This window comes from Ixodes scapularis, unplaced genomic scaffold (assembly GCF_016920785.2).
Source record: "Ixodes scapularis isolate PalLabHiFi unplaced genomic scaffold, ASM1692078v2 PGA_scaffold1__304_contigs__length_218370807, whole genome shotgun sequence".
Lineage (NCBI taxonomy): Eukaryota > Metazoa > Arthropoda > Arachnida > Ixodida > Ixodidae > Ixodes > Ixodes scapularis.
This window is the reverse complement of record NW_024609846.1, coordinates 194,753,322-194,766,747: the sequence shown is the minus strand read 5'-3', so window position 1 is coordinate 194,766,747 and position 13,426 is coordinate 194,753,322.

The window sequence follows — 13,426 nt, the reverse complement described above, 5'->3', positions numbered from 1 at the left end:
AGGCAGACGATATTGCTAGCTAGCCCGTGTGGCGATATGCACAACCTCCGTCTGTTTTGCCCCGTTGCAGAAGCCATGAACGTTAAGCCATGAACGTTAAAGTCATGAACGTTAAAGCCATGAACGTTAAAGCCATAAACCCAACCCAACCAAAAAAAAAAAAAAAATTGATAAAGTATTTTGTATTGTTTACTCGCTAAAAGCCCTCAACCTAGCTCAGCGAGGTGTCGCGACGTGCTGGGGAGCCCAGTTGCAGCCTTTTGGGGTGATGACCAGCATTGCCTCGACTTCGAGGGGAACGAGAGCCGCTGCTTGAGATGATGCACTTGACCTCGTGGGCATGCCCCGGCATGTCGTTGCCGGGGCATGCCCTGTGTTGGCCGAGGAATCTGTGATGTTCGAAAGGGTTATGCTTTCAGTCGAGTCCTCCGTGTCTGCCGTCATTGGCGCTGGCAATGTACTTGAAACTCCCAAAGGAGAATCAGGGGGGCCCTCCACTGCAGGGGGAACATCCTCCGCGATGACGACGTGCTCACAGTCGCTAGAAGCCTCGGGATAGTTCATCACCTCGCTCCACGCTGTGTAAATCTACACAGCAGGCAGAAGGCTCGACGGCGGCGTGGTGGACTCCGACTCGGGTGATGTCAACCCCGCCGGGTCCAGGGCAGGTGGCCCCCGACAGCTCGAGCTTGGGAGGTCCGAGGCCGAAAAAATTGTGCAAGATCTAGCTCTATAAATAAAAATATAGTAACCGAAGCAGACAACTCTGTTGTCTAAGAGGCTTATGACGTCCTAAAATAGTGCTCTCGAGAAGCATTTTTCGAAGTTGCGCAAGGAATGATGGTTTCGGTAAATAGGCTGTTACTTCTTCAATATCTCTCCTCACTTTATAGTAAGCAGTGTTCTCATAGCAAAGAATTTTGGTGTTACCATTTTAATTGTTTTTCAACTAAGTATGCAGTCCTTATCACATACATGTGCAAATATCTGCTTGTGTAGCATGAAATGTAGAGGCCTCATTCTTACAGTTAGGACAAAAATTAACAATTAAATACCCATATGCACTTTCAATAACAAATACCTCGGGTTGTTCATTGGTATGTTTTTCAGGAGCCACGAATAGCGTTGAGTGCAGTGGTATACTCACATTTGTGGGTACCTGGGCTGCCTGCGCGGCCTCAGCACGACGCTGCTGTCACGGTAGCCTAGTAGATGTATGCAGCTTTTCCGTTCGAGCAATTTTCTGGGCGTCGTGTGTTGAGGGCACAGGGAGAGACTTGCTTGGCATTGCTGTCATTTTCAGACGTCGCATCTAGCATGCTACACCTGCGGCAGAACAGCTTCGCATTTAATGGAAAAAGCATACGCCAGCACAAAAACTAGCGGAAAAGCAAACAACTTTTAGAAGTGCAATTGATCTTGTGCGTATGCGTCAAACGGTCGTGAGGCACGCCCGCTCGATGATGGAGCAACATCGAGGTATCGTGCTTTGATAATCGAAAAAGTGCCCAAACTGATTCGGAGCGCTTGATGATCCTTTCAAATAGAGGTGATTCAAGAAATGAGTCACAATGGTGGTCAACTTCGATGGCTTAATCGTGCTACCGTAATCAGACCCAGGGAAGGCCAACACATAAATTAGATGAAGCGTGCAAACAGACGCACGAGCTAAAATGTCAAGTGCAAGCACTTCATACTTTTTTTCCCCTGAGCTCTACGTGTTGCATATGACATTATTAAGCCGTTTCTACGAACCCACCACTATGTTCGCGGTTGTTTCAGCAATATGGTTTGACGTAAGGCCATTTAATAGTCTGTTATTGGTCACTCCTTTTTTTACGTCCTTGTAAATCGTTCTATGTGTGAAACTAATCACTTGCCAGGGGAGAAATAGTCATCTTGAAAGTGCTTCGAGCAAACAACCATCGTCCTTGAGACTTCTTCTTTGATCCTTAATCGGGAAATGCAAAATTTGCGACAGTGCGTCCGATTAGGCGGACTTCCGGACACTTCGTTCTCTCTGGGGAAGTGGTGAAAGGATAATGCACTGCCTTTCCACCGCATGGATGACTTCTGGGGAATGCAGCAGAACTCTTTTGATTTCTTTTGCTTTGCTCTGCTTGTCACCATTTCTGGAAAGACGGTTAACAGCGCAGTGCACAACCCAATTGCATGAGAACACTGGGCCCAGCTTGGGTGCTCGGCTGACTCAACTCACGAGACAGCAAGACGACTTGTTGTAGCTAGTTCCCAGTTTTCCCGCTAGGTGCCATCTGTTTTATTGGAGTCATGAATACCAATGAATTAATTGTTACTATGATGTTTTATTGTAAACTTTGAAATAATGTTGTCAAATAGTTTTTTCAGTGTTAGTATTTGAAATAACTGAAATGTTCAAAACCAAACATTATTTTAGTATTACTAAACATTATACTATCTTGGATTGAACATTATGTTTCCTTGTGAACTTCAAAGTAACATTGGAAATATATGTTATCAAAACATTGTTTCAATCTTGTTTCTTTAAACATTATTTTATTTTTCTGCCTTCACTGTTATTTTGTTTCATTGTAAACTTCAATAAAATGTTAGGAGCATAATGTTATCAAATGTTACTTTAATGTGTTCATAACATTTCTTTACAGTTGCATATTAAATGTTTTTTCTGTTTTGTACGCAACAATGTCATATGTTCAATTTGAATGTTATAGCATTTAAAATATACCTAAAACATTGTGTTCATTTTGAAAGCTGCCGTAACATTTACACCTAACACATAACATTATTTCAACTTGCACAACAAAAAATGACGCTTAAGCTTCGTCCTTAAAGGCCGGCCCGCAAGAGAGGAAGAGGAGATGCTCCAAACTTCTACAAACTTTGGGGTTTTCACAATGCACAGAGAAGTAATGCTTGCAGAGTTCAAGCGGTCCCCCTGCAGTACGGTGGAGCAAATTAAACATATTGCACTATTACCACAGGCCCTGTAGCGCGTTTTCTTCCCGGACCTAGACTGAACTTTCCGAACGCTGCTTTGGTGCCCATTGTGAGAATCCTTAGCAGACTTGGGAAGTAATCTGTTGCAAGTAACTGATTAATTGTAATCAATTACTTTTTAAGTAATTTTGTAAATGCCACATTACTTTTTTGCGGGAGCGATTTGTAATGTAATTTTGTTATAAAATATTGGTAACGGATTATTTTAATTACTCGTTACTTTTTTTTATAAACAAAAACATAGTAGAGAACTTAGATCAATATAAGCAGGCAATTCAGCAATATAAAGATAGCAAGTTCAACAAAATAGAAAACATTGTGAACAGGATAATAACCGAAAAGAAAAGACTATTCTTTGTATGACCGGTCACTAGAACCACTAGAAAAACGTGTTAATGAGGTATATACTGATGTGAGAAAAAAAATATAGAGAAGACAACACTGAGTAGGCTTTGCCTTCTTGATCTCCCAGAGGATGCAGACGCTGCTGCTGAGCATGCACATGGCTAGCGTTGTCTGCAGTATTCCCGGGATCCTTTCTGGTCGCCATAAGCTAGCGAGATGGCGGGTGTGGTTGCAGCTTTCGCTGCCTTGGCAGCTCACAGGTGATCGAAGTGCACCTACACTCTTTTTCTCTTAAATACAATATTTTATTTCTTCAAGGACTTTTTTACATGTACTACACTGGCCAAATTACTCTTCGACAGCGGGTAACAATGTCGCCCTCTTCTGGCAGACTAAACTCCTGCTGTATAAACAACTAACGACAAATCTTTTTTGTTTGTACCATAATGCATGTGTATGAGAACTAGAAAGTAGTTTTGCAGAACATTTTTGAAAACATCACAATTGTTTTTGTCAGGGTGTTGAACCGGAACCGAACCGAACCGAAAACCAGAACCGAACCGGTATTTTTTCCGGAACTGAACCCGAACCGTTATATTGTTATGGCGATGAACCCGAACCGGAACTGAACCGGAACTGAACCAGAAAAAAATAACGGTTATCGGCTCATGTCAGAACGGTTCGGCCACGCGCTGTTGACAACGAATGTGCTATCAATGCCATTTGTTTTTTAAGTGCCATCAACTGACACACACCTCGCTTACATGTTTTTCTTCTCCACTCAGTCCTAGGAATATAAACGCTGCATCCACGAATCTTGACAAACGCTGCATCCATGAATCTTGACATAGGAACCAGTATTGCGCTGGTCGCGGCTTGCACGGAAGAAAGAGAGTTGGAAGGCTGTGCAAAAAAAAATCGCGTCACGGGATTTCATTTTCCTACAATCTCGTAAATCCTAAATGCTGCTGTGTGCTCATTTCATAACACGTTTCTAGAACGCGCGAGTTCTTGAAGCTTGCTTCCATCGGAACGAGAAAAGAAAAGGCTGTGGAGTTTGATAATAATGCATCCGGTTTCGTATAGGCACTTAGAAGCTAACATATTTTTGAGACAGCGAACTCTTCTATTTTAATATTTATCCTATTACGTCCTTCTGGCGTTGCGTTCAGTGAAGTGTTTTTCATATTCCGTATCTTGTTTAATGAAAACTTCTTTAAGGGTCTTATTTGAGTTACCGAAGGCTAGTGCAAATAAAGAAAGCTGTATTTTCTCCCCACTGTTCCTTCAATTGCTTACACGCCGAGGTGGCGGGATAGTTAGCGAGTTCTACTCGTAAGTGGGTTTGTAAGGAGGTCGCGGAATTTACAGCTACTGCGTCAGACCCAATTAGATGAAGTCCGAATGCGTAAACGTCGGTGAGGTAACCTTTGAGTGCACATAAATAAACCATTCCTGGTAGAAATCCCTGAGCCTTACACTACGATGTATCCCGTTTCGTATGTGCTGATTTCAGATGTTTTATTTGTAATTTATTTTGATGTTGCAATTTGTCATTTATAATTTCCGAACCGGTTCGCGAACCGGCTCAGCGCCCCGAACCGGTTCGCGAACCGGTTCGCGGATCGAATTAATCGAACCGGAACTGAACCAAAACAAAATAAATTTACCTGAACCTGAACAGTAACCGAACCCGTATTTTTTTCGGTTCGACACACTGGTTTTTGTTGTATTCTTGATAAGCGTATGGGAAAAGTAACATGAAAGTAATTTGTAACATAAGAAGTAAAGCAATCTTACTTTTCAGCGAAAGTAATTTGTAATGGTAATTCATTACATGTGGGGCTTGGTAATTTGTAATTGCAATCTATTACATTTTTAAAGTAACGGGCACAAGTCTAATAAGCATGACTAATAAGCACTTTTTAATGCCACAACACCAAAATTATTGCCTTAATAACATTAAATAAAATAGACTGAAAGAGTATACATTAGGTACTTGTATTATCTGACTAGGACATTGTAGTCATTATCGAAGACCTTAAAAAACACTCAAATATTGACTAAACCTAAAATCTGACCATGGGTAAAAAGACCCTAACAAAATATACACCATAAAGTATTATGTAAATGTAAAATGTGACTAGCATCTTGTACATATCGGTAAAAAAGAGTCATAAAAATGCACTACAAAACATTTAAATCACTCAAATCTGACTTGGTCCTTGTCCTCAGTAATAGGAAATAGCATAATAAACAATGCACTTTCACCACTGGATGTCGCAGGTGCAAGTCTCTAGAGTTTCAGTGGCTCGGGCGTCTCGCAGGTCACACGTCATGTGACTTGAAGGCTCTTCGTCACGTTTTGTTTTTTTCTCGAGTGTTTGGCATGAACAAGCAACAAGGCGAGGTGCCGTGCACCGAGTTGCCTCACACGACTCCTCAAATTTCCGCCGGATGGTCCTTCATTAGGTTGTTCCTGGTCGCTCTGTAAGTCGGCGGTCATCTCGGCCCATGGAAGCATCTCGCATGTCTTTCAGTATAAATGTGAAAAGCAAAAAGAAAAAAAAAAAAAAAATCGGGCAGTCTTCATTAGTACAAACCTTGGAGCAGTATTCCTGCTGCAACACTCCGCAACTAAAAACAGCGGGGGGTCACAACCTGCCCGAACATGATGACCAATTATGCTTACTGAACCAAGCCAGTGGTGTGCATTTTAGTCTTTTCCATTTGTCAGTTGGCATTGGCATCTCTCCTTTTTCCACCAGGAGCCTCAGGTTTCCACCTGGTGGCCATGCGCATTAGCCATCCTGGTACCATGCACCAGGAACTACTGAGACCTGGTCAGCTTCGTCTTCGAATTTGACAATCGCGAACATTCCTAGAAAATAAAATAAATTTGTAGATTAGTTTTGTTCAGATTACTTACCTAGTCCGTTGCAACCTAAGAACGAAGGGCGAGGGTAAGACGGGCCGGGGAGGAGGAAGCAGATGGATCACTGGAGAAGAGAGGAGGGAACCTCCTTCTCTCTTTAGCGCTCCGTCTGCTTCCTCCTCCCCGGCCCTTCTTACCCTCGCCCTTCGTTTTTAGGTTGCAACGGACTATAGGCACTTCCGTGAAGTCCATCGCATGAGAGGGGACAAAGAAGCAAATGAAACATAATCAATTCCCAATAACAGAATGATGTTCATCAACATGATGCATATTACAAAGAATATCCCTAGCAAAAATTCCTATAGAGAATTCCCATAGCCTATCGGTTTATTGACACCTATGGGTGTATGGGCCTATGGGTGTATGGGCCTATAGGTGTATGGGCCTATAGGTGTATGGGCCTATAGGTGTATAGGCCTATAGGTGTATGGGCCTATTGGTGTATTGGCATATAGGCCATCTGCAAGAGCACACAGGGTATGGTGGTGCCTTTATACATTTTATTATGCGAAAAAGGGTCTTGGGATACACTTGCTCGTTATGAAGGCATCTTGACGCTGAACACTGTCACAAACTGAGTGTTGAATGTGCCGGAGCATAATGGCATACTTGCTTGAAATCCTGAAATGAACAGCAGAACGAACAAAAAGAGTTAATCGGCGGCATGGCAAAGGTGGAGGATGATGTCACCACAGAAAGTGATTAAGGCTAAAGCCATTCGATAGATGACTCGAGCATTTTTAAATTTCAGACTGAAGAAAATAAAATTAAGAGGCTGGATTTCCTTTGTTTTCTGTCTTCATCATGAGCCTAACTGCCTTCAAAACTTATTAAGTGTCAACCTTCTGAAGAACCTTGAAATTAAATAACGTAAAATTAATATCAGCTTTATGTGTGTGGGATTCCTAACAACGCTTCATTTAGTTCGGTCAACAAATACATAGTAGGTATGTAAACCCAGATCAATTCGGGAAAGTCAGGGGATCGAAGTTTGCCCTGTTTGCCTTAACAGTACCATCCAGTCCACTTTCATAACTTCAAAACTAGTCGCATGCTGTCACGCGTTTTATAAAGATGGCTATTTTTTAACCATTTTGACTGCAAAGGCATAGTGGCTCTGCATGAACCGAATACTATGGAAGTGCAACTTCTCAAATGAAATTAAGTATGATCAATGTAATCAATATATAGTGGGGCCACTTCAGTCCACTGCTAGACCAGTGAGACATTTTCTAAAGAAACGAATTGAAGGTAGCATTAAGGAACTTAGTAAGTGTGCTCTGTTGACATAAGCTACACTTTCTCGGATCATACCCGGAATGAGTGACAACTTTTCTTTGTGCGACGCACAGTTACAAACATAAGAACAGGTAAAGCAAGCACAACTAGCTAAAAAATAACTTAACAAGCAAAAGTGAGCCGAGAAAATAGGGAGCTTTAGAATAACGGGTGCTAGTTTATCTCGAGTTACGGACGGCAAAAGCGTTTCTCTGCCGGGCACCCAAAACGCAAGCATTTGACACTTAAAGCGCCACCAAGATGTTGCGATAGGTTTTATGTTGAAGTTAGAATGTTATATCTTAAAAATTAAACAAGCTCCTCGTTTGGAATAACATTTTTATAGTTGTTTTATACTCAATGCCGCATGTTTCTGTCACTGTCAAGCTGCTCTGTTGTACTTCCGAGGCCACGACGATCCACAACCCCGGCATGTTTACATTTCTGCCGCGATCGCAAGTACACGCGCTTTGATAGCTTTGAGCTCTGAATCCTACGGTATGTGACATTTTCTGTACGCTATGACTATACCAACCGCGGTCGCCAAGTGCGACTAACGCAGTCCCAAGCGGGCGGCGGGCGTCCAAGACGCGAGCAACGGAATGTCGTGGGCGCCGCCATTTGCGGTATCCACGATATTTCCGAGAAATAACGGGCCCCAAAGCCCAAGCCCCAATGCTCGTTTTGGGTCTGCGCATTCGCACTAGCGACGACGTTATTTATTCGAGGTTGCGGACGTCATTCTGAAACTCCCTAATGTTCAAACTTCCACGCGTCTACAGTAAACAAAGACCAAAAGCATGCTTACCAACTGTGTTCAGGTGCTCGGTAGACTCGCGTCGTGGGTCTTCCAAGCACTTCTTGACCATAATCAACATAAGAGGAGACTTCACAGATAGGTAAACTTGAATAAATGAGCACATTTCCATGTCTAAAAGCATTTTCGTCCCCTGACAGAAACCCACCCGACGCACGAAAATTCAACGTCGGGGAAACAAAAAGTGTGGTGTCGCTAGCGATGGGGTGCTGTAGCTAGTACGAGCTTGATAGGAATAGATAACTGGGCAAGTTGGTGAGAATTCATGTTGAGAGACAGCGCGACCGGGACGAGGACAAAAAGATGGAGAGAACACAGGACAGGCGCCGTCCTGTGTTCTCTTCAGTGTTGCCATTTAAGCGATTTTGTCGCTAGATTTAGCGGTTTTCTATAGACCGTTTTATCGTGGGTAGCGCCATTTTGAGAGCGAGAGAGAAAAGGAGAAAGGGCTACCGGCGCTTTCCCCCTTTCTGATTGTGTAGAAACAGTAAAAGTCCCGGATGAGAGGCTTGGCCGGTGTTGGGTGTCTGCTGTGCCCCAACTTCTTTCGCGCTTTCTTTTCTGTTTTAGACTCACAAACTTAATTAGAGCCACGGGCTTTGATGGCAACAGTCCCCCGGTCATCGGGACACCATCGCTCGGTCATAGGGTGCACGAATCACGACAGAAAGCGTCGAATACCGCCCAAGGACCCCGTAGCTTGGATGGAATTCGTCAAGGCACGTGCGGCTGCAATGTTTTGAAGCTCCACCGCTTTCCGCGTGACTGGAAATGATGAACCATTCATAAATTTTTGTTTGCAATAGGCCCATTTCAACGCAGCCGTTTTTAGTAATGAACAAGCGATACACGAAACGGGAACCTTAATTAACTTTTGTAAACACCCGGAGCTGCTACCTATCGTTTTGCGGCGCTACTTTTATCTTGCGTGTCCGTGTTCTCATATTTCATTGTGGATGAACGACGAAGACGTTCTAGATGTGCTTATATCGAACCGCAGAAAGCGTCAAAGCAGCCACGGATTATTTTACTATTTGATGCAATATTTTGAGTACTAACCTCCAATTTCTATCACTGACACGTTCGCTGCCGCTGTTCCCCCCGTTGCCGCACTGGCGGATGCCATGACTCGAACATAGAAACGTACACACTGTGCTCGAAGACGCAGATCGCAACACACGAGTCGTGCCCTGGAGCGACTATCCAGCGCTTCAAAGCGTCCAATCAACGAAAACAACCCAAAAAACCCACCAGCGGCACTCCAAGAGGGGATCGCTATTCAGGAAAACCGATAGAACTACCTTTTCAACAATTTCTAGCCTCACCCGGCGGCGGAAATAAGCCTTCAACTAAGTGTTGGAAATGATGAAATCGAGCCAGTCACAACTGCAAATTATCCATATTAAGATAAATTCAGTTACAAAATTTTACAAGCTGAAACAGCAATTATCACGAGAAAACTGGCACGCACCTTGCGAGCGTATACCCCATGTTCATCGGCGGTACAGCGTTCGGTGCGCGCTCCATTCACAAGCTGTTCCGAGCACAGTCGAGAAGATGGTGTTCAGGAAATGTCTTTTCGGTTTACGAACGCAACCCACTGCCGCCAAGACCGGGGTCATGTGGAAAGCGATGGAGCTTAAAGACATTGCAGCCGCTCTCGCCTTGCCGGATTCATTGTATTCTACATAGGTCCTCGGACAGTATGCGACGCTTTCTGTCGTTATTCGTGCACCCTATGACCGAGCAATGGTGTCCCGATGACCGGGGAACTGTTGCCATCGAAGCCCGTTACTCTAATTAAGTTTGCGGAGTTCAAAACAGAAAAGAAAGCGCGAACGAAGTTGGGGCACAGCAGACACCCAACACCGGCCAAGCCTCTCATCCGGGACTTTTACTCTTCCTACACAATCAGAAAGGGGGAAAGCGCCAGTAGCCCCTTTCCCTTTTCTCTCTCGCCCTCTTTCAGTAAAACGGTCTATACATTTAGCGACGGATTTTTTTAATTTAGCGGCTAGCGACTTTTTTAGCGACTTCGGTGTTCAACCGTAATCTTGTTATTTTGAACAATTTTAGAGATGCTCGCGGGCTAAACACTTTTGCTCCTCTAGCCGAGTTTGCTTTGGATATATGCTCAATTTAGCGGCGCGCTTAAAAACAATGTCAACACTGTAAACAATGCGGACCTGCGGACCTGCAGACCATCTCTCCCGCACCCACATACCCACGTGCTCTCCGCCAAACGTTGAGAAGATTCTGGAACTGTTTAGGGAGGTGTCAAGTGGACTTAATTTTACCTGGGAATTGCCAGTTTTTAGACATTTTGATCCTTTTTTTTTTTAGGAACATGGCTGTTGGCAGTATTGTCCGTGCACTATGAAAAGCCTGGTTTTGTTTGAAAGTGCTCACTCTAAACTGGTAAAGAGGGGTATAGCCTTGACAAGTGCGGCTCTGAAAGAAAAGTTGAAATCACCAGATGAAAATCAGTCTTGACGACCATCAAAAAGGTTAAGAGACATTACAAATATTATTACAAATAAAAACCGTCCTAGTTGTTTTTCAGTGTAAGTTTGGCCTGTCAAAATACCTGAGATATGGTTATTTGAGGTGCACTTATTTAAAAAGGTTTAATAAGCTTTTGGAATTCAGCGAATATTTCAGCGACTTCCTGGCGAATCTAGCGACTGTTTAGTGACTTCCTGGTCTCAATTTAGCGACGCGCGCAAAAAAACGATGGCAACACTGGTTCTCTTCGTCTTTTTGTCCTCGTCCCAGCCGTGCTGTTTTTCAACAATATGAGCTCCTAACAAAATCGAAACCGAAACTGGCCGAATCGCGATGGAGGGGTGCCATAAAAATGTTTTTACAAACTTAGGAATAAAAGAAGGTGAATACAACTATTGTATTTTATATTATAAGCACATGAAATAAATGTGTAAATCGTGACTAGTACCGACTTGCCATTTGTTTTGGGTGAAATGGAGTAGGAAGTAGATTTCTTCGTTTCAACCCATCAAGATATTTTCTTTATTTTTCGTGGAGATTACTTTTATTTACACTTTCCTTGCAGTATTTTATTACTAAATTATTTTGACGCACCAGGCTCCCAAGATTTATTTAGAATATTGCCCTAAAATTCATTCAGAAAAGCAAGCATTTCATTTTGCTATTTTCCTCTAAATTGTGACTGTGTGTGTCTCTTATTCTAGCATTATTTCAAGCTACTAAACTATATGAATTTTTATAACCCATTGATTTACAATGATGGTGTGTTATGTAACCTGGGCTTAAACCATTTTTGCCATTCGAAAATATTGAGGAAAAAAAAAGCGTAACATTGTCGCATAATTAACTTGACTGATGTACTTTTATGCATGCTGTTCTAGTGTGGACACATTTTTTGCATTTGGAATAGATATTTGCACCACACAGCCCAGGTTACATAACACATGCATCAAATGGGCCGGTGTATTTCTGACGCGGACTATTCTGACAGACATATGTCTAATTTATTCCTATTGCTCAAATATAGACATGCACAATTGGTACATTCCTATTGAATGATTCGAGGTTTCCACTAGTCAAGGAAGCATTCCTATTTGGCGAACAAAACTTTTGGTTTGACTGATGAAGATTCCTAATCGTCCGATAAAGTCCTTATGGGACCAGTCTAAGTTTCTATGGGACCAATAGGAATGCCTATTGGACCGATCGAAATTTCTATAGGCCCAATAGGCATTCCAATGGGACCGGTACACACTCCTATGGGACCGATACACACTCTTATGGGACCGATACACGCTTCTATGGGATTGACACACACTCCTATGGGACCGATACACACTCCTATGGGACCGATACACATTCCTATGGGACCAATAAAACTTCCTATGGGACCAATAAAACTTCCTATGGGACCGATACACACTCCTATGGGACCGATAGGCACTCCTATGGGACCGATACACATTTCCTATGGGACCAATAGAACTTCCTACGGGACCGATACAGATTTTTATGGGACCGATAGAAATTCCTATCGGACCGATAGAAATCTCTATTGGTCCGATACAAATCTCTATCGGAATTTTTGCTAGGGTATTATATAGATAGTATAAAACACAGGCAAATCAGTAAGAAAATAGAAATTGTAAATCAGGCATTTCTATTAATGATAAACACTTCTGGAGTGTACCTTGAAACAATATCTGAATTTAGCTCAGTCAGTTTCAAGTGTAACTATTTTGGGAAGATTTTTTTAAATTAATATTGCTGGAGGATGAAATTATTCGTCCTCACGAGTAGTGGTTGTGAGTAAAAGTTAAAAAAATTAGGAAAAGGAGTAGTATAGTTTGTGGAAAATAACAAAACGGGTAAACTTAGTTCTTCCAGATGGAGAAAATGTCAAGAGTAGATTGTACCGCAGTTATACTAGGCGAAGAAGAAAAGGCCTAGGCTGGGATGAGGAAAAAGTAAAAGTCAGTTGTTAGTCAGCGGTGTGAATGTCCAGTCCTTTCCTTCGTGTTCTTGTTCCGTGTTCAGCTGACCTGATTGCCAACATTATACTAGACGTCTGTGAGTATTTTGTACTCATTCTAATTTACTTATGCAATATGCTTGATGAGGTCACCAAATGAGTTTGGCAACTAGATTAATATGAACATACAGTTATACAAGACTTGTATTTAAATAAAATATGCAGAAAGGGCAACACTGCTCTTCTATCAACTGTTACCCCCCCCCCCCAATCTAACAATGACCGTTCGGTCTTTGGCTGTAACTCCCACGTTAGTATTTCCTCTTTTGCAAGTCTCTCTTTCCAAGTGCAACACTGCTAAGGCGAACAAGCAATCACCGTTTATTGTTGCAAGTCTTCTCTCTCTTTCCAAGTGCAACACTGTTAAGGCGAACAAGCAATTACCGTTTATTGTTATGGAAAGTGCTCATACGGGGCTCTTTAGCAGTTTAGCGGTAAATGTGCCAATGTTGCATTTGCACTAACAGTGCCACAAGGTGTAGTTCATATGGTACAGACTTAATGTCACTGAGTGAGG